General features: G+C 37.3%; 1 protein-coding gene across 1 annotated transcript in view; it reads right to left on the reverse strand.

Moving 5' to 3' along the window:
• LOC310894935 (uncharacterized protein) overlaps nt 1-23,456 on the reverse strand; it is a 184,318-nt gene that overhangs the window by 145,369 nt on the left and 15,493 nt on the right. The window lies entirely within an intron of this gene.

Below are 23,456 nucleotides of genomic sequence, written 5' to 3' on the forward strand. Positions count from 1 at the left end.
CTCTCTACTTTGCTTAATTTGTTTCTGCTATCTTCAAACAGACTATTATTATGTTTATAAATCAAAGCATAATGCAATCTCAAATGGGCTGAACAATTTAGGGGACTACAAACTGCACACACATCTGCTGGTGATGAACAAAGATCTGGAAATGTACAAAACTGGCAATCTGGAGATTCCCACATGCTTCCCTATCATAAACACTGTAGTCAGTGTTATGGTGATACAATAATAAAAAACACATCAAAGTCGAGAAGCAAGCTAATACCAAAACCTAAGACTTTCCTAAATAGGATTAAATCATTCAACCTCAGCATTGGGACTGCAGTACCGAGGAGAGCCTTAAATCAGTTAAGTGAAGGGAAAGAAGACACATTTGAAGACACTGAGGATACTGTGGATTAAGAAGCGCTATAAGAGTAGATTGCATCCCTTGTAAAGTTGACACACTTCATGAGACCGGATTAGAGTATTCCAACATAGGGCAAACAGACACACGTAGGAAAATCTTCAGCAACGGTTAGGACATTTCTCATTAAGCCCTGGCACACCTGATGGAAAGCCTGGATTTGCTCTAATGCATGCTAGCAAGCTTTTGAACCAGTTCTTTCCCCTAATCCCCACTCCAGGAGGATAATCCTTTACATCTGGCATAACTCCAAGATTTATATGTCTGCAAATCAGCTTAGCTCCTTGATCAGTAAGTATGGGTGTAATTATGACTGCAAAAGTCCATGTCCATCTTTGCCTTTAATGGCAAGATATTAGTAAGGAATAACCCCACAGGCAAAAACTTCCTCAGACTACAGATTGTAATTCAGTATTTGGATAGATCCTTACTCCCCTCTTCCAAGGGATTTGTTCTTTGACTCCTGTGTTTAGCCTCAAAGTCACATTCTAGTCCTTAAAATCTTGCATTTAAGATCCATATGATACAACATTTTATTTTTGATTTATCTGACAAAAAAAAAAGGCAATTAAAGCAGAAATAAGAACTTTCAGTAATGATGGAGACAGTTGCTGATATCAAGGAGAAATTTAATGGGTTTACTGGTTTTATGCCAATCTGTAGGCAAGAATTATTTACAATACAATATTCATTCAGGCCTTCCAAATTTTGTTCAAGGAAAACAGACTTTGGATACAGTCAGCAAAAAATATTCCAAGTACTTTTGCAGTCAGTTGAAGAATGAAGCTGCTTGACTAAAAGCAGAAAATGGAATATATTATCATATGATATTACTTCAAAAATTGAAAACCGTTGTTTGAAAACATCTTTCTTCTTTACAAGTGTCACTTCCTTTACATTTCAGTTGCACAGCAATGATAAACTTCCCCCTCCTCTCCCCAAGAAAAAGAAAATAAAGGAAGATGAAGACTTTGGTATCAAGCTATCAACGAATCCATTCTAAATTAAAATTTTCTGGAAGGCAACTGCATAATCTTTCTGTTAAAGATTTATGTTCTTGATAATCCTGTTAGTTCTGTATTCCATAGTAAATAATTTCATAATTGATACTTAATTATCCCAATTAATTATTAAATAATTAATGTTAATTAATATTGAATAATTAATTATCCCAACTATCCTTATAAACTATAAGGATACTCAATAACTTCTCCAGCACGGCATAGTTTAGATTCTTGTTTACTTCAATGTGTTGATTGCAATTTACAAATGAAAGACAATGTAAAACTGCTAGAACAGGATGCACAATTTCTATAACAAGACAATTCTGAAAGTGTTAATCTATTTAGGACTTAATTTTTTAAAAAAATCAGTTTGATATGCATTGACATTAAAAAGATTTAGGAGCTCTTCTGACAGAAATATCTAAATCCTTTATTACAGGAACTCCTATTTAATCTTTTGACTAAAATTGGGCCTTCCAAAACTAGTAAAAGCTTACAGTTTGAATTTTCCAACTCTAGTAAGCAAGAAAACAGTAAAAGTTTAGTTTTGTTATACTCTCCCACAGACAATAATTATTGAAGGAGAGAAATATTTAACACCTTACTATTATTGTAAACAAAATTTTTATTATATCTATGATATGTTTGACTCACAAAACCCGTGCTCATATCCAGAGCCCTGTTGTCTTGTGAAAGTATTTTCTTACTTTGAAAAAGAACTGTAATGAAATACTAATCCAAATGCATGAAACTATATGTGGACATTTTTTAGATGGTGACTGATGTTAAACAAAACAAGATTTAACTCTATTCTATGAATAATAGGAATTATTCATAATTTCTATTTACTGAAAAAATTGTATTTCATTCTTATTTATTTTGTCACAGGAATCTTAACTTTGGTAGCTAAAGATTAGGGGATATAATACATTAATTGAATGTATGTTTTCATGTTAGATACATGGAATAGGTAAGGAGAAGCAATACTTTATTAACTCAGCTTTTATAAGCAAACCTTGTGAAAGCAAATTTTAACCTGATGACCTGGTGCAAATACCCTGGAATTATGGAAGGCTAGCTATTGATTTTAATGGTTACCAAGTGATCACAGACTTCATGGAGACTTTGTTGAAGTCTTTGGTTGTGGAGTACCCATTAAAATCCTGACCATTAAATCCGTGATTTCACTGTGGTAAATTAAAACTTAGGCTGGATTACTAAAGTTGACTGATGTTTCTGTATTTTATACCTCAAACACATTCATCGTTTACTTTCAAGAATTCTCTATTTGTCAAATAAAACAAGGTGCTTCAAGAACAGTGGGGAAGACAGACTACCTTTGATCATATTTTGTTCTATGTGTGTGTTTGTTACAAAGCACTTCTGCTTACATTCTTCATGAGTCAGGGCCCTGAAAAATGGATTCAGCCTTTTCTCTGTTTTGTGCTGTAGGAATCCAGGAAATGTGCACAACAGATTTTCAACTGGGCGATCTTTTCTGGGGTTTGTTGATTTTGCAGTTTGCTCTCAAATACAGCAGGAATTTTTGGCTGATGTTTTCAGAGTTGCCTAAGGGATTTTGATGACCAGTTCCTGTTAAAATTAATGAGAATTGAGCATACAAATCCCATTGGTAATCTCACTCTTTATGTTATTAAAGCAATAAAATTTAGAGAAGAGTGACATGTAAAATAAAATTTATGTTGCATTAAAAAGGAAAGTCTTGATATCTATAAAACCATTCAGCAATCCCTTTCCCCTCAACCTTCACTGAAATCCTTTACACAAACTCCACAAAAGAACTTTATCATAACTCTAGAGGGTCATACTTGGTCCTTGCTTTACATTAGTTGACTGATATTTATTTTGTATTCCAGTATATTTCTGATTCTGGCCTCTAATTTATTACAGGAACATGCCACAGTAATAATAGCAGGAGTGATAATAATAATAGTAATAGTAATAATAATAATGAATAGCAAGAAGACTTTCAGCTTTTAACAATTTAACTGATTATTTACATTGTTTTACATTGTATTTACATTGTTTACATTATTTACATTATTTACATTACACTTTCATTGACTTATTGAGAGTTTCTGAGCACTAGGCATACCTGTGTTCTAAACATTTAGGAATCAGTCCTGCATGAGGTAGTCTTAGAAATAGAAAGTATGAATAAAACACTTGACACACTGGAGTGCTACCAGCAAAACCTTAGTTGCATGCTGAAGGAAAGATTCAGTGTTGATATCACAGAAGACTGAGAATTTAAGAGGTATACTGATAAAGCACAAATGTATTTAAAAGGTTTCTCAGGATTAGGATAGACCTGAAAACCTTTTTAGCATCCACCTCAATAAGGCACTGACCAGATTGTAAAGTCATATAATATAAGAAATGGCTGGAAAATGAAATCCATTCTCATGAAATAAAATGAAACAAAACAACAACAAAATGAGAAAAAAAAAATCATCCAACTCTTACATGAAAAGTTGAAAACATCCAGAAAATCTTGGGGTTTCTTTTTGTCTGTCATTTATTTGATAGAAAGGATCTTCCTAATGTCACTTTCTCCAGTAGGAAGCAAAACTAACATGAGTCTTCAAGAAAAGCAATCAAAAAACTAGCATTTCATTTTTTTGATGGGGTTGGCAAATTTTTGAGAACAGAGACATATTATGTGGAAAACTAATGAGACTAAAATTATTCAACAATGGAATGTATGTTCAAATACAGAGTAGTTCATACAACTTATTCCATACTTTTGTAAATCATTAATAAATACCATACTTAATAATTCTGTCTTGACTCTTACTTACATTTTGGTTTTGAGCTACTAGCACAGAGATTTTAGGATTATCTTTAAAAAACTATAGGCTAAAAGGTTTAGAAAACTTCAGGTTCTCTGTGTCTACTTCTTCCTGTTCTCCCTTGTTTTTAAGAGAAGTTGTATGTTTGCTTTGCAGAAAAGTCCTCATGGACAATTTGAACATGAGTCAGCAGTCTGTCCTTGCATTGAAAAGGTTCAACCACACATACATGGGGAGGGGTTCATAGATTAAGCTGGAAGGGACCTGTGGTTGTGTGGCTCTCCCCAGGTCAGTCTGTGAAGTCAGGATAAGCCAACATTATGTTCTTAGAAGTGCGGTGAGTTGAGACAATAAGGCACTCCCTGACCATACACGGGACTCCTGTGGCCTGGATTTTAGACTGATCTGGACACCACCACAACTGCAAACTGGAAAGCACCTGAGTTGTGTGGCTGGTAGAAAAATACCAGAATTGCCTAACATGAATCATGGGCAATGGTAAAATACTGACTAAAAGTCCATCATCTCGTGATCCTGTAAATAGAAATCCTAAACGAGAACCCCTTGAGTTCTCCAGGATTGCAGCCTGCTGTGACCTAGAAACTCCACCTGAGTTGGGATGGCTCACAGGGCAGACTCCTGAAGGTTCAAAGATTGTCCACTGACAGATGGTGACAAAAAGGAAAGGGTGCGTAATTCACTAATAAGGAAAATCCTAGATATAAGGTTAGCCTACACAGTTGTGAGAACATACCCTGCAGTGAATCCTAATGACGCTTTGCATGCTTTGTTAAGTAGTAATCCAGATTGATAGAATTGATCATGTGCATAACCTCTTCAGATGTAAACCACTAAGTCTGGGACTGGGGATAGATCTAGCCGTACCTAGACTTCAGTGTAGGAGTGTAGAATGCAAGAAGGCATCAGTTCTGCATCTTGTGATTCAATGGGAGGGTGTCCTGACAGTCTGTTTGACCCTGTCCTCTATGCAGTAGATATCCAAAGTGTACCTTGGATACTCTTGAATCTTGTTAAGTTGCTGTCTTATTTATGCTTAAGCTTTGTGAGATCATTACATTATATCAATTATATCAATTTATCAAACTATCAGTTCATCAAAGGGGCAGCATTTGACTTTGCCCTTGTTGCATTTCATGAGGTTCCTATTGGCCTGTTCCTCCAGCTTCTCTAGATCTCACTGGATTGCAGTCCTGCCCTCCAGTGTATTGACTGGTCCCCTACTTGGTATCATCTATAATCTTGATGAGAGTGCCCACCATCACTTCCACAAAGTCACAGATAAAGATTCTGAACAGAACCAGTTCCATGGCAGACTCCTGAAGTACTTCACTTCTTACCAGACTCCTCTTAGAGTCAAACCGATTAACCTCCACCACTCTCAGCCCAAACATACAACCCATATTTTACCCAACTAGTTGTTCACCCATCCAGATAGTTATATGCAAATTTGGATAGAAGAATATTATGGGAGATGGTGATGGAAGCCTTGCAAAGTCAAGGAAAGTGACACCCACTGCAATGGATTCTACAGTGGAGGGCCACTAAGATGGTCAGTGACTGGAAAACACGGCATAAAAGGACAGGCTTGAAAGAACAGTTTTTCTTCAGCTGTAATAGTAAAAGTCTAGAGGAGAATTTTATTGCTGTACAGCTCCAGAGTGGGGTTACGTGACAAGATGGAACCAGACTCTTCTTGGAGGTGCACAGTGAAAGCAGAAGAGGAAACAGGCCCAAGCTTCAACACAGGAAATTTCAACTAGAAAAAGGGAAAAGGCTTTTCACTGTCAGATGAGCAAATACTGGAAAAAGTGTCACAAGAGTATGTAGGACTTCCATCCTTGCAGGCATTCAAGACTCAGCTGGACAACATGACTTCTAGCAGTCTCTTCCAATATAAGTAATTTAATGATTCTTTGATTTTTCTATCCCCAACAATTTCTCTAACACAAAATTATGAATAACATTTCAACAGTCCTGTAACTATTATGTAGCAGATCTCAACAGTCAAAATTATGTAAGTCACCTGTAATGTATTTTTTCATCTTTGTACCTTTCAAAGTTGATTGCATTCATCTTGGCCATCTGCTTATAAGAAAGCATTTAAAATAAAGACTAATAATAGATAGTATTCTTGACTGCTCTTGTATCATTTCCTACACATAATGAGGCGACTATTTCCTCAACCTTTTACTCACTCCAAGCATGCATACAAAATCCTCCTCTTGATATACTTTCTATGCCTTGTTTGTTGCATTACATTTTATGCTTCAACTTTCTGATTCTGTCATTTCACAGTTGCATTCTTCCTTAGTTTTTATCTTCAGTAATTTGACGTAGTAGTCACATCTTGTGACATTCTTTCTTCAATCTCTGTCCATTGGAAAGCTTATAGATTGGTGAAATTGATACATCTTGAAACTGACTTTTCCTTCATTTATGACTTTTCAGAAGCTAAGTTTATAGATAAGTTTTTAACAACAGTAAAGTGTCGAGTTTTGCTAAGGTATGCTTATACAATGTTTAGGACAGTTTCAGAAATATCTTTTTCTCTGAGTTCTAAGATTATTAAGCTAGCACACCAGTATATAATTTTATAGGGAAATCCTGCATGTCTGTTCCTTTCTAAGAAATCCCAGCGGCTATGACATTGTCAAGCGTAGTAGAAATTATAAATGACAGCTCCATATCTTTTTTTTTTTTTTTTGTTACTGCATTTGTATATGTAACATAAGAATACTACTCACATTTCTCTCTCACTTCAGCACACAGTTTTTTTGGCATGAACTTCTCACCCTCTGAGATACTATTTTGTAGACATCTGCCAAATTAAAATGAATAGGCCTTTGCGTTTAGCAGTGCTACAGTGATATAAGCTTTCTGAGGCAAGAAGGAATAACAAAAAATCCTGGGAAACAATTTGTATATTTTAATGTTATTTTGGTGTTTTCTTTTACTCTGATAAAATTCCACATCTAGGGAGGCCAAGAAGTACATCTGCATCACTTCTGAATGAAAATCCAACAGCCAGTCCAAAACATTAAGAGTGGATGAGATTATTAGAACACGTACTATAATCACCTGCTGATATATCCTACTAAGACTTTTAAAATCTTTACAATATGCTTTATTATAATGCTGCCCCATCATTCAACATGTTCTGTTTATGTACACAAATAATTTCTCAGATTTCAAGGTACAGTCTGTACACTCAGATTTGCCCTACCTGAGTTTTGAGGTGTGCTTATCAAAGTGCCAAATTCAATCCAGTAGCACTGAACCCTCATCAACTTATTCTGAATCTCAACATAGTTTATAAAGCTCAAACTTGACTCTTCCAGCATTCACACATCTGTGCAAATGTGAAAAGAAAAAAAAAAAAAGTGGGGGGGTCAGACTTCCTCAGACTCTCATACTAGGAGAAAATCTCATTGTTATTTTTGTCTTCTCCTAATTCTTTTTTTTTTTTTTTCCTTGATAACAAAAGCAAATAGAGACATAGACCAGTCCCAAAATTTGCAAATTATATATAACACAGAATATGGAAATGGACAGAATGTGACTACCAGCATGTATCAATTTCAGCTGAAAATGAAAGAGAAAGGTTTAGTCAACAATAGACAACAATTTTTATTCTAGTAAAATGAGCCATAAGTATTCTGGCCAAAGGTCAGAATGTATTCTTGTTCACAAAACTGTTAAAATCAAACTTTCAAGTGTTGTCCTTCTGAAAAACGGTTATTAAATATTCAGGAAATGCTACAGTGGAAAACTTGGCAGGTAACTTTTGCTACTGTCACTGTCACAGTTGTTTCACAGAGTTTCTTAAGGAACCAGTTAGAGGCTGTGTTTTTTCTTTAATTAAGCAAAGAACACATATGAATGAAAACATACCACCTTTCCCAAACTGCTGAGATTTTAAAATAGATAAGGTAGAAAAATGTAGATTGGAAAGGAGTTTTTGAGATCAGCAATGCCCTGTTCAAAGCAGAATGAACTTCAAAGTCAAAAGATGCTTAGTGCCGTGACCACTTGAGTTTGAAATATCTCCAAGGATGGATATCTGCTGGGCACCCGCAGCAGTGTTTGATGACCTTCACAGTGAGAAACTTTTTTCTTATGTTGTTTAGACACTCAGGACAGAGTGTTTGTTAACAAAAATAGCAATAACAACAACAACATTTTGGATGTTAGCAAAAGGGAACACTTGCATATGAAATCAAATTTCTAGAACAGGATGATAAGTAACTGTCGTGTTGGCAATGGGAGTCCATGCAGCGACATCTTCAGCTGGATCAGATGAGACTCCCTGAATCATTGTTCTACTGTTATAATAATCCAGCTGTCCCATGGTCCTGCCCACCCACTCTGGCACATGCATAATTAATCACTATTTGTTATCTTAATGTCATACAAAATATCTACCAATAAAAGACTGTCTTACCTAACCATTAGTTCAGGTAAAGTTTCTGTTGACTATCAACAACTGTCCAAATTGGATCATTTTTTCAGCAGCAACAACCTAAGAGAGTATCTAGAGGGAAGGGCCAAATTCTCCATCCAGATTGCTAACCAACTGAAATATACAAAATGGACTAAACACAGTAGGAGCTGTGGGGAACTTCTAGAGTTCCTGTAAGTCAGTTAAATACTTAATTGTGAATGTGTTCAGCCAACCATCTAGTTTCAAGTCAGCTTGTTCTCTCAAACCAGTTCATTATCTCATCTATGCAGATGACTAGTGAGACCGTCCATGATATTATGAAGGCTGGTGCATGCTCCTCTCTGCCACTTTCTGCTCCAAACAGAAGGCGGCCCAACAAAAGACAATTAAAATTGATGAAGAAATTTCACATTTCCTGTATTTATTGTCAGTGACCTAACTGCAAACAACCCCACTTCACCTCAAGAAGTTTGGCTACCCAGGCTCAGGGCCAGTGAACCTTGTGGCTTTGAGTCAAGATGAATAAATGAGTCCCCCCCTGTGAGAAGTGGAGACTTGGGACTTGGGACTATGCCTGTTTGTGGCCATGCAACTCACTCATCCTGCCCTGGCACCTGTCTTACGACAACAGTTTCACCTGGTGATTGCCAGCATATGACTGCCCCTGGGATCCTGGCCTTGGCCCTAGCCCAGCCCAGCTTGTGGGGGCTCAGCTTTCGTTAGGGTGAGTGGGACTGCATTCTGCCTGAGAGGGAAGGGAAAGGACTCTGGCAGTCAGCAGGCACTCACACTGGCCCTGGGCAAATATACAGATGTATAATACTCAACTGTTAACTCACTGTAGTCCAGAACATCTCTCTTCCTGTCCCCTAGCATCTATTTCTGTTCAGTTTTCCTGAGAATATTCAATTGGTGGTTTGGGTACAAGGTTACGAGTTCTTCCAAAACTCTTCAATAAATATTAAAAAGATAAAACATGATTGTACTCCAAATATCTAGTGTTAAAAACAGCAACTGGTCCTGAATGTCCTTTCTTTTAAAGATGAGAAGAGGTTGTGCTTGTGAATCATTTATTCTAAATCTTTTACACACACCCTTCCAGAAATAAGATATATATAAAAAAGGGAAAATATATTAATAAAAAATTTACAAGATTTATCATAAGTTTTATAACTATTCAGTGTTTTACCAGATCCTTCAGTTGTGCTAAAGAATCAGGCTACATTAGGACTATCTATATTTTATTACATGTATCACAAAACTACAATAAATACCGCATATATTTCAATTGATTAATGAATCACAGATCTGTTATCTCATTCTTCCTTTTCCCCCCAGTTTACAGAAAGAAAAAGATACCTGTGTTTGGAAATTGTAAAATACATTCAGTAGTAGAAATAGATCTGAGTGTTCTCTGTTGTTCAGTCCTTGGAGATTTCCTGTCAAATTTCTCATATAAAATCAATCATTTCTTAGTCACTTATTAATGAGCAAACAACACCAGTTTTTAATACATTAACACCATTTATAGTTATTAGCAGCTTATTTAAGTGTTGACGTTGACCTTTTTTTTGCTTTTGCTTCAAAACCCTGCAGACCTTTCTAATTACCTCTAAAGTTATCAAAGTATTTCCATTTCTTGGCCACAGATAAGTGGAGTAACACTGCTTATTGCCATGGTGGGACTCCTTCAGACTCTGTAGCCTATCTAGAATTTGGTTTTAAATGATCTTAACTAGGGGATGAATGGATGGAGAGCAGTCCTGAGGAGAAGGACTTGGGGATACTGGTGGATGAAAAATTGGATATAAGCTGGCAGTGTGTGCTTGCAGCCCAGAAAGCCAATAATATCCTGAACTGCATAATAAATAAATAAAAAAAAAAAGTGTGACCAGCAGGTCAGTAGAGGTGATTCTACACCTCTACTCCACTCTCATCAGACTCTACCTGGAGTACTGTGGTCAGCTCTGGGGCCCCTATGGCAAGAGAGACATGCATGTGTCAGAGTGGGTCCTGAGGAGGGCCACAAAAATGACTGGAGGGCTCTCATATAAAGAAAGGTTGAAATAACTGTTTGTTTAGCCCAGAGAAGAGAAGGCATCAAGGAGACCTTATTGCAGCCTTTCAATGCATAAAGGGGTCTTATAAGAAAGACACTAAGAGATTTTTAACAAGGGCATGTAGTGATAGGACAAGGGGTAACAGCTTTAAAGTAAAAGAAGGTAGATATAGATTTAGATTAGATATACGGAAGAAATTCTTTACTGTGAAGGTGGTGAGGCACTGGAACAGTTTTCCTAAACAAGTAGTGGATGCCCCATCCCCAGATGTCACGGTCAGTCTGGATGGGGCTGTGAGCAATCTGACTGAATGAAAGATGTTCCTGGCCATGGCAGAGGGCTTGAACTAGATGTTCTTTAAAGGTCCCTTCCAACCCAAACCATTCTGTGAGTCTGTGATTCTATGACCTTGAAGTTTTTGTTGTTGTTTTGTTGTGTTTGATTTTATGTGTACTTTAAACAAAGGAAAAAAATGCCCAGGTCACACAAATAGAGCTGAGGATAGTCACCAGATCAGTGAAAATTACCTAAAGAAACAAATTTCACTTTCTATTAGATTTAGTAAACAAGAGTAAAAGAGAGGCAGTAAATTTACAGTAATTCCTTTTTTTCTGATTGTTACATGATTTGCTAAGAAAGATGCTCCTGTTAGATAGTAATCACATTGTCACGGGATAAAGTGCTCGCTAATTTCATTTCTTAGTCAATGAAAAGCTGATCAACTCTAACTCTTGTAGAAGAAAAGATGAAGTTAAAAAAGAAGTGCAAGCAGTGGGCATAGTCCTACTGAGTGGCTCCCCACTGGAACCAATTAAATCCCAGCACAAATAGGCTATAATATACTCATTTTATTGGAATAAATCTTGCTTCTTACAAAGCAAGGCAGGGACCACTTAGATGAAGAACTAAAAGCAGAGAGTGATTTGGAGCATGCCAATATAAAGGTATGCAAATATACCCCAATGTCCTGGTTTCAGTTAGGACAGAGTTAATTTTCCTCATAGTAGCTGGTAGGGTGCTATGTTTTAGATTAGGATGAGAAGAGCGCTGATAACATGCTGATGTTTTAATTGTTGCAGAGCAGTGTTTACACCAGGCCAAGGACTTTTCAGCTTCTCGCTCTGTCCTGCCAGCGAGCAGGCTAGGGGTGCAGCAGGAGCTGGGAGGGGACAGACCCAGGACAGCTGACCCAAACTGGCCAAAGGGGTATTCCATACCATCTGACGTCATGCTAAACAATATATAGGGGTGGCTGGCCGGGGTGGGGGGCCGGCTGCTCGGGGATAGGCTGGGCATCGGTCAGCGGGTGGTGAGCAATTGCATTGTGCATCACTTGTTTCGTACACATTATTATTAGTAATACTATTATCATTATTATTATTATTATTATTATTTTCCTGTCTTAATAAACTGTCTTTATCTCAACTCACAGGCTTCACTTTCCCGTTTCTCTCCCCCATCCCAGAGAGGGAGGGGGGAAGGTGAGCGAACAGCTGTGTGGTGTTTAGCTGCCGTCCGGGTTAAACCACAACACCCAAGCACTGAATCTCTTTAATGAGACAATTTTCATAAAATTACTAGGATTACATTGAGTAGACACAAAGGAAAGCAACAAAAACAATATGAAAGCCTCATCCCAAAAATTCATATTTCTCACTTCCCTTTAAAAATAAAATAAAAAATAATAAAATAAAATAAAATAAAATAAAATAAAATAAAATAAAATAAAATAAAATAAAATAAAATAAAAGGAAATAAAAGGAAATAAAAGGAAATAAAAGGAAATAAAAGGAAATAAAAACTGCTCATTTAAATTTAACAAACATAACACATTAAAAAATATATATATAAATGTTCAGTAATCGTTGGTCTAGGCAAATCATGTACTCCCACAAATCATATTAGTCACATAAATCCTCACTTTTATCAACTGATATTTTTCATGAAGAAATCTTAACTGATAGTAACTGGGATAAATTGTATATGAATATATAGAGACACATTAAAAAAAACACCTGGACACACTTGTAAATCAAATCCAATGATATTCCAGTGTGATATATGTCACACTAGGTAAAACAATTTAGTTCTCTGTTTCCCTCTGTTTCCCACTGTTTTCATTTAGGTATGGTATATTGACTATTTATTAATCATGAGATCAGATAAAGAAATAACAAAGTCTGATTGTACAAGTCATGTGGAAAATAATAGGTTTTAATTTGCTTGTGACCCCACAGCAAATTTGATTTTATTTTCATATTGTTGTTAGCTAGGGAGGTTTAACTGCATGTCATCTATCACTTTCAAATCCTTTCCAATCAATACTTCTTTCCTTTTCCACTTTCAATCAGAAAATACCATTCATTAAAGCTCTTCATTGCTCGAAAGCACAAAGAGAAATTTAGATGCATTCAGTTTTTGCCAAGATTCTCTGTTTAATATTGAAGACTGTATGTTTTTTAAACCTCTTAGATCTTCTAGTTCGTTTGTTTGTTTTGTTTTGTTTTGCTTTGTTTTAGATAAAACATATTCACTGGCATGGTTGAAGTTTACTAGTAGCTTAATGTTTTCTGGTGATTTTGAACCAGAAAGACCATGGTAATATGTGCAAGATAAGACTCATTACTGTTCATGGCCTACACCTTAGTTGCCTAACTACAGCTGGCCCGTCTGACTTGCATTTATAATTCTGTGCTAGGCTTGTGAAAACTATAAAGACAGCCCTAAACAAAGGTTCTGCTGAGTTGCCTGTCCGCACTGAAAGTCTGAGACTAACAGTTCACCTTTTTTGCCTTCTACTTCTCTTATTTGAGTCTTGAGGAGGATTGTATGATTTATTACTTTTTCATTGGGATTTCAGAGCCTAATTTTCTTCAACAGGAAGAAATTCAGGAGTTGTGAGGTTATATAAACCATAAACTATATATGCCCATTGCCTAACTAGAAGGCATTTCTTACAGTTTTTTGGTTTTTTTTTTTTTTCATTAGATAAGTCATGTATAAGTCATGTGAGGACCCCACAGAATGCAATGGTTTTCTGTGAGTTTCCTGGTTTACTGTAAAGCTGCTTTAGGTCATAAAGGGTATGAGCTCAGCTTCACCTGTTACATTCTGCTACATCTGTGTCACCTGAGTGGCCAGTTAGTATAGCATTTCTTTTTCTGGACTTTTAGAATATGAAGTCCAGCCTTAAATCGATCATCCAAAATTGGATAATCTTAATATTGCATTACAGTTCTTCTCCCCGTTCCTTCCATGAAGAGTAGTGAGGCAACAGTGACAGAAATATGGCAATGAACTTGCAAAGAGAAGTAATTTATCATAATTATAATAATCATAAAGATTAACAGAGAAATACAGTGCAATATAAATTATTAAAATTGATATGATACTATGATATAGTATTTACCCAATATTAACTTGTTTGATTTGGCATTAAAAAGTTTGATTAAAAATGTCTACTCCAAAAATTCTTACATGTACCCAGAGTAGTAAATGGAGACTCTTCCTTCAGAGATATAAATGCTTTGTTAAATAGATTGTTCATGCTCACCTCACAGATTACATTTAGTAATAAACTCATGTGGAAGCAGTATAATTTCATCTATCTGAATTCTGTTTCTGTATCTTCATTTTCTCTAGCTGTTTTGCATAATACCCATAAAAGTATTTAGAAATTATAATATACTGTTCAAGACTTCTACAGAACCCACAAAAATTATTATTATTATTTTTTTTAAGTTGCAAGGAGTCTTTCACAATGTCAAATAATAAAATAGCTTTGAACTGTGCTTTCTTGCAGATTGTATAGCTTGGAGAAAATGATTGCTTTTAAAAAAGTAAAATTCCTATCTAGAGGCTTGTATTGGGTTTTCATGGAAAGGTTTCAGTAGCAGGGGCTCTGCAGGGGTGACCTCTGTGAGCAGAGACCAGCAGCTGCCCCATGTCAGATCAGAGCCAGCTCCAGCCAGCTCCAAAAGGGACTCACTGTTGGCCAGAGCCAAGCCAGGGAGCAACACTGGGTGGGTCTCTGGAAGAGCAGATTGAAGAAAGGGGGAAAAAGAGCTCCACAACAGCAGCAGGGAGAGAGGAGTGAGAAAATGTGAGGGAACCATCCCTGCAGACAGCAAGGTCAGTGCAGCAGGAGGGCAGGAGGTGCTCCAGGCACGGAGCAGCAGTTCCCCTGAGGCCTGTGGAGAGGCCCCTGGTGGGGCAGGCTGTCCCCCTGCAGCCCGTGGGTCCAATGGCAGAGCAGATCTCCACGCTGCAGCCTGTGGAAGGCTCATGATTTCATGGTGGACAGCAGGTTCCTGGCAGGAACTGCAGCCTATTGGGAACCCACACCACACTAGAGCAGTCTTTTCTGGAAGGATTGCACCACATAGAAAGGACCCATGCTGGAGCAGTTTTCGAAGGACTGCTGCCTGTTGGGTGGCCATTGTTAGCAGGAGAGAGGTGTCCTGAGGGAGGAGTGGCAGAGAGGGGTTGTTAGGGACTGGCCCCAGCCCTTGTGCCCCCTGTACTGTTCAGGGGCAGGAGGGAGAGGTGTAGGAGATGGAGGCCTGAGGCTGGGCCTGGGAAGAAGGTTTTTTAGTTTTGTTTTTGTTTTCACAATCTTACTGTATTTTTAATTTCAATAAATTAAATTGATCTTCCCCATCTCTTTTGCCCCTGATAGTAACTGGTGAGTGATCCCCCTGTCCCTACCTCAACCCATGAGCTTTTCCATCTTACTTTCTCTCCATCCTGTTGTGGAGGGAAAGTGAGAGAGCGGCTGGGTGGGCTTCTGTCAGCCAGCACAGGTCAACCCACAACAAGGCTTACCTTTGCATCTAGTAGCTGCAAAAATATGAGAAAATCAAAGTAGAGGAAGGAATTGTCCTAAAGCAATTGTCCTAACTCATTGTTCTAAAGCAATGATTTTCTTCTCTTATCCATTCCCTTCAAATGTTAAACCCTACTGCTTTAAAAAAAGAATAGAACCAGAGGTGTTTTGGACTGACTGGATGTCCTTTTAAAAATCAGCATACAATCATGACTAAGGAATTGCAAATATTTGTTTCACAAATAACTGGTTTGCTTCCTTAAAAAAAAAAAAAAAGAAAGAAAGAAACAAAAAAGTTCCTTCTCAATGTATAAACAGCTATTCACTTCCTCTGCTGTATATCTATATTTCTGAATATTTATATATAGCAATAAGAATATGAGTCACATTATTTCAGTGTTTAGGGAATGCAGCATATATGGGATCCTTTTTCCAATGTACTTACACCAAACGAATAAGAATTATTCAAAGAAGTTGAAATGTTTTTGAAATCTTTCCGTTGGAAATAGTAGGAAAACAAACACAATAAACAAAAACCCTGTGAGCTCTATGCTCAGGGTTAAAATGGATGGAGCTAGAAGCTTAACCTAGTTACTCAAGTCCCATATTAACTCTCTGGCCATGACACTACTTTTGCTCTCCAGAAGACTGTAGCATTTGCGTTGGGAGGAGTTTCCCAAGAGATGAAATTACCAGGTGACTGATGGAGTAAAGAAAACCATTAACAGAAATTTTCAGTGATCAGTCTGGGGAGCCATCTCCCTCTGACACAATATCAAATAGTCATGAATAAGTGCAGGCTACTCAGTGAAGTGCTAATGTGTTTGAATTATTTGTCTTTTGGTGAAAAGGCTGTTTGTTTCTCCCTGTATCATATTACAGCTGCCTGAGAGAAAAATAATTCAATGAAAACTTTTACTTGATGAGTGTAACCCATTTGCTTCTGAATGAAAATTTGTCAAGAAAACAAAACAAAAAAAAGATATTGTCATCTCCTAGTGGATGATAATTTATCCTTTATTCTCTTTCCCAGTCTGTTTTCTGTTTTAAAACTGACCCTGTCATTTGTAATACATTGAATTTCTATAAACGGGTTCTATCTAGTGTTTTTTAAATGAAAGCTTTAGTATGTCATAAACTACTCCTTTCTCATCCTTATTAACTGTTTCATGACTAAAACTTTTTAAACAGAGTATCTGTTGCTGCATGACACAATATGTAAATTAAATCTAGATCTAGGAAAAAAAAAATAGACTATTAGTCCCATCAGTTGCTTGGTTGAACAACCCTTGCAATATTTAGATGGTCTTTATAAAAATGCAAAATTGAAATTGCCTTATACTGGAGTCCACTCTTCACAAAGTGTTCTCTAATAGTAACGTGAAATTGCCATACCAGAAAGCATTAGCCTGTATTCATTCCAGGATCGTCACCGGACAAGGAAGCTCTAAGGAAATATTATTCCCAAACAAAGCACAATGAGATATACAGGGAGACAGTGTACCTCTGCAGTGGCTGCTTATGCTGTCTCAATGTAAAGAATTTCAGGAACAAAACAGGTGGATCCAAGCAAAATGTCTGAAACTGATACTCTCTACTTTGATAGATTTTTTCACGGAAAAGAAAATAAGAAGGAAAGCAGATTAATTAACAATGTTTCATCCAAAATAGACCATCAGGTGCACCAGGAATTTCTGACAAGAAGTACACTTGCTTTCTGAAAGTTGCACTGGCTCTGGAAATCCTGACAACTGGATACTATCTTTAGAAGTGCTGTAATTATTTTAACTTTTAATTTGTTATTGCACTGCTTAAAAACTGTCAGTTACACAGTTCTCCTAAACAGTCAAATAATCAATAACAAAACATCTGATGAAACCAATTACACACCACAAATAATGGATAAAATACAGTCAGTGGACAATTCACATATACCCCCCAAGACTGCAAACTGCTATCTAAACTATTCAGACTACAGTTATGCATAAAAATCACATTTAAGGCATGAAGCCCATTTGATAAACAATTGTCTAACAGAATAAAAAGGCGTAATTGCTTAGATAATTTATTTTCACAGGGAAACAATTCAACCAGTTCTAGAGAATATATCATCAACCTCCTAGAGCTTGACAGCCCACTAATTCTTCTGATAGCAATTCTGAAATCAAATGTCTTACCTACCACTACAAGCATATCTGAATAAAACAGTATGTTTTATAAAATTAGCAAAAGCTTTCTACCCACCTTATTTTGGGATAATAGACCTTTTTTTTCTTGATTTTGTTTGAGAAAACAAAACCTGTCAACAATGAGAAAAGGCAATTAAGGAAAATGTTCCTGAACCTGTGCTATTATGTCAACAGTATATAACACTTATGAATGAGTTTTTCAGGGGCCATTACACTCCTAAATCAGCAATATGCTTCCCTAAAGTTAACTCACTACTTTTGTCTCTATGACAGCATCTGCAGTGACAACATGTCCTAAACTCTCTACATGTATACAGCACAGTCCAATGCTCAAGTAATTAATTGAACATAACCATATGTCCATTCGCCGAATTCATGTTGTTATTACAGTCACTGCAACTGTTGGACAGTTTGTAGACCAATTATTATTATATATACTTTTTTAATGCAATAATAATTTGAAAGCACAATCATCCCTGTGAATCATAATGAATCTTACAGATAGCAGTTTTGAAAATATATAAGGTTCCTATGGATGTGCATGAAATGCATGGTGAATACAGCTGCAGCCCCTAGTGAGGGGGCTATCCTGCTATGTTCAATCAAGATGAGGAACATTTTCACATATTTCTTCAAAAAAGAGACATACAACATAAATACATGTTCTTTTGTAACAATAAAAATAATTTTCTCAAACAGCTCATGTCTTCTAGATACTATTAAAAATTGTAACTCAGTACACTAAACTTACTGTGCCAAATTATAACTGGCAGAACAGGAAAAACAAACAAACAAAAAGAAAACAAACAACAAAAAAATTACCCTTAGGTTCCTGAAATTTACAGAATAATATTATCAGAGTAAGCTATTAGTGTTCATACTTCTGCCAAAGGTCAACTATCACACCTTTTAAAAAGGCTTACAGAAGCAAAACAAACAACAGACAAACAAACAAACAAACAAAAAGCTATGCATTGAACCCTAAAAGTCAGCAACACCAGATCTTCCTAGGTCAAGGTCAAGGTTAGTGTAATAATAACCAACTAAATGTTTTTATCAATGATCTCTTTTTATATCAAAGCATATCAAAGTATGACAAACATCCCAAGTGCTTTTGTCTCCCACAGAGCAGGAAAAAAAGAGCTTCAGTACTCAAGTACTCTACTTTTATACCTTAGGCCGTATATTTCTTCCAGTTTTCACCTCCATGAGACAAAGCTATTAGTATGTGAAGGTGATCTAATTAGTTCAGAGACATTGTTTTCTTATAGGGAAATCCATCATTCAAACTGGAAGTGAAAGAAGACTGTGGCAGAGCAAAGGATTCAAACTGCAGCACCAAATAAAGGTCCATTAGCTTGCCTAGCTTTAGCAGCTCTACCAAGTTCTCTTTGCATAAAAAAAAAATAAAAATAAAAATCCTAGGAGAAACTACAGTCACTGTGCTTGGATAAAGACTGTTCTTCCAAATCAGAAGCTTTTCCTTTGCATAACCTACACCTTTCTCTCCCTGATCATCCCCCACTTAATCAAGAGCAAGAGTAATGTCTACAACACAGTACTTTACAGTGGAAGTATACAGTGACACCTGTTAGAAGCAATTCCCAATATATTGCAATATATTAACAGAAGTCAAGGTTGACCACCTTGGAGCTGGCCCAGCTGCAGCCGCAGCACCCAACCATGAGTTACAGGGGGATTTCTGGCCCTTGCTTCACCAGAGGTGGCCCGGAACAGCAGCATGACCAGGCCGCACCTGCCAGCTCTCCTGAGAGAGGCTAATGGGAGAGGCCCTGAGAGTGGGCGCTGCCAGGGCAACAGCGTCTGCGCCCACACCCTCTGCCTAGAAAAAGCCTCCGGGAGGGCGGAGACACATGGTGCCCACTACAAGCAGGGAGGGGCCATCACCGCGTGCGCACTGGTGTACAGCTGGCATGGCAGGGCGCAGGAGCTCTGCACCAACTCTTGGCAGTCTGCGAGATCACCCACATACCATGGTGTCCACCGGGCAGAAAGCTCACTCCAAAAAGGCTGTGGTGACCCAGACGAAGGGCCTTACCAGAGACGTGGCTGTTCAGGCCTCTGGCTGTAGGGAGTGCCTGAGCCTGCCACTGCTAGGGGAGGGCAGCAGGGAGACTGCCAGTTCTCAGGTGGAAGGTCTGCTCACCATGGTTGCTGAGCTCAAGGAAGAAGTGGAGAGACTAAGGAATATCAGGGCATGTGAGCAGGAGATTGACTGGTGGAGTAACTCTCTGGTGCGCCATAGGGAAGGGTGCTGGGGGTATGTCCCTAGAGGGTGGTGGAGCCCCTGCCCTGTTGCTATCGGGCAGAGGGAGGGGACCAAAATGACACGTAGGGTTGGAAGTGAGACCCACTTTGGCATCACAGGCAACCCCCTTCCCTCCCTACCTCGCTTCCCCAGGTGCCCCTCCGTAATAGGTTTGAGCTACTGGATCTTGAAGGAGAGTTAGGTGAGGATGTGGTGGAAGGCCCCCCTATGAGGTCACATCAGAAGAGGCAGCTGACACCACACCTCAAGATTGCCACCAAAAAGAGAGAAAGAAGGGTAATTGTACTAGGAGATTCCCTTCTGAGAGGAACAGAGGGCCCTATATGAAGAGTTGACCCTCATCGAAGGGAAGTCTGCAGTCTACCTGGAGCCCGGATCAGGGATATCAACAGGACATTCCCCAGCCTGGTGCGCTAGACAGACTACTGCCCGCTACTGATCTTCCAGATAGGTGGGGAGGAAGCTGCGTGCCGTAGTCTGAGGGGGATGAAGAAAGACTTCAAGGCCTTGGGATGGTTGGTGAAAGAGTCTGGAGTTCTTCTTGCCCAGATGCAGGATTCTACACTTGCCCTCGTTATATGTGCCCAATCCCTAATAATATTCTGTGAACTGGACTGCCTTTAGTGGCTGTTTTTACAGCCACTAGGCCAGCCATGAGGCCAGCCTTTCATTTATTTTATTTTATTTTATTTTATTTTATTTTATTTTATTTTATTTTATTTTATTTTATTTTTTATTTTATTTTATTTTAATTTTATTTTATTTTATTTTATTTATTTTATTTTTATTTATTTTATTTTATTTATTTATTTTATTTTATTTATTTATTTTTCTTCTTTCAGGAAACAAGATATGAGCTCATCAAGTGCTCAGCACTCATGCAGTACTAAGCAGGATACACACTGCACTCAGTTACAGCATTTTATTGTACAGGAAAAAAATGCCTTTTTCTATTATGTCAATCTAGTCAACATTGGATTAATGAGATAACTCACACAGGAATAAAAGAAAGAGAATAAGAGACAGGCTTTTATTCACTTTTAGATGTGCCCAGGGTCAAATCTTTCCTGGATCAGAATAGTGTTTATCCAATTGGTCCTTCTTGGCTCAGGTGTTATACAAAGATGGTAACAATCACACAGCTATTATAGTACGTTAAACCTAAAATATTACAATAGGCTTTATAATCTTAACGTCAACACTAATTTTGACAGCATTTAACTCCTTCATCCCAACAATTACCAGATTTAACTGCTTACTGTAGGAGGTCTGATAAAGGGAAGTTGCAGGAAGGTTACTGGTAGCAGATGGTAAAGCTTCTTTATCAAATTGTCTGCTAACAGGTTATTGTCCAGAAAGATCTTTTTAAACTGTGCTTGAAGAACCTGAAGTCAGCTCTTTCAAGAAAATTACTAAAAGTTTTCAAGAGCTGTTGAGGTGCAAGGATCCGATTTCTTATTATTTTACTACACTCCCTTGATTGAAAGACATAGATCAGGCAAACACCCTTCCCTTACCAGCAAAAAACCTGATCAAATCTAAAGTGAATATGAACTATGATTTTAAAATTACTATTTGTTTCAATCTCATGCTAGCCTTCATATGGGCACTCATCTATCTTAGGAAATACCCAACAGTTAGGCATTCACTGCTCACTTTCCTGATCCCAAAATCACATCTTTTCCTGCTTTTGACAATTTTCAGTCACACAGTAATAGTGTTTACAGGATTTCTTATCAGTTTTCCATGCATTAATTTTTCTATTCACTTTCAAGAAGGATAAATTTCTGTATAGACAGAAACAACAGATATATGGAGTAAATATAACAGTCATTAAAAAACTAGTCTTCCACATTTTTACCTGCTCAGCTCTGTCTGGTGCTTAATAAACAAAACTTTTCTATGAGTAGACTGTTGAATAATAATTTTATTCATGAATATTTGAGACATACTTTCACCTCCTCCAAAGAAATGACAGAAAAAGGGCAGAAAAAAAATAGAAATGTACTGTGAAGGAGACCACAGAGAAAAAAAAAAAAAAAAAAAACAATTATTATTTCAGCAAAATAAGTTCCTGTAGCTGTAATGCTGCATTCAGGATATATCTAAAAAAAAAAAAAAAAAATTTCCAAGTCATTATTTTTCCAGCTTCTTTCTAACAGTAATGCTAAGGAATAAATTTCCCTTTATTTTTCTTTGCCAAATCAAGTCAAAACCAAAGCTAGAACAAAATCATTTGGTAAATCCTATAACAAACATTGTTTATTTTGTTTAATTCTCCAATTCTCCCACTTCCCCCTGCCCTCCCCCCCACCCAAAAAAAAAAATAAAAATAATAATTTATGAACAAAAAGGCTTCCAAACCCTTTAAATGTCTATTTATTTATTTATTCTTAATTCTCAGGATTCTCTGGCAAAAATTATGTATATTTCTGAAACAGGTCATTTCAAGTCTTCAGAATTTTTGGTAAAACTACTGTTTATAAATTCTTTTACTGAGATCTATGACATGACTGTAACAACGAGGTTATTTTAGGGTTTCCTATTTTACTACTTTTTTTCTGAGCCCAACAAAAAGTAAGATCCAGCAGAAAATCTACTTAATATGCATGTAAGAAAAAACACCAGAGAAAGATGGTGGTAGTGGTGGTGGAAAAGGTTCAGTCTTTCAAGAATTCAAGAAGGAATAATGTTTGTCTACATATTTTAAATCTCTTTCATCATTTATTACTTCTCTACAACCCTGGGCTTCCTGTTTCCAATTGAACTAAAATAAGATATTTGAAACACCCAGAAAAAAGTCTGTTTGGTTATTCTGCTTTCCTTAAGCAGATACAGGAGACAAGAGTAGTCTGTAGTGAAAAAAAAAAAATTCTTAAAAGCTGTAGAAAAGGTCTATGTTCCAGAAAGTTTTACCAAAGTGAATAATGTATAGTTTGCTTCTGATTCTTTAGAGGTTAAAACTACAGCAGATATTGCCTGCTATGACAGCTTTACAGGCTAAATTATAGTATACCCATGCAATCAGCAACATTCCGGCTTACAAGAAGAATAAAATTAGATACAGGGGGAGGAAATGTTCCAAAACCTAATGAAATTTCCAATATTATTATAATTTATTTTTTAAATTCAAATTATTATCACAGAAAAGACTTAATGGCCCTGAGGGAACTGCCAGGCCTTACTGGCCCTGCCTGGGCTCCTCCAAATTACTACTACTACTACTGCTACTACAACTACTACAGCAGGGCTGGGCTCCAGCTCCCCACAGCCCTGCCCTGCCCTGCCCATGGCTCATTTCCATTCCCATCCCCATTCCTATCCCCATCCTCATCCCTGTCCCCATGGCCGTGAGTGCCATCTTAGTGCTCTCTGAACCTGTTTTAGAGGGAAGGAAGCAAATA

This window comes from Anser anser, assembly GCF_964211835.1.
Source record: "Anser anser genome assembly, chromosome: 2".
Classification (NCBI taxonomy): Eukaryota; Metazoa; Chordata; class Aves; order Anseriformes; family Anatidae; genus Anser; species Anser anser.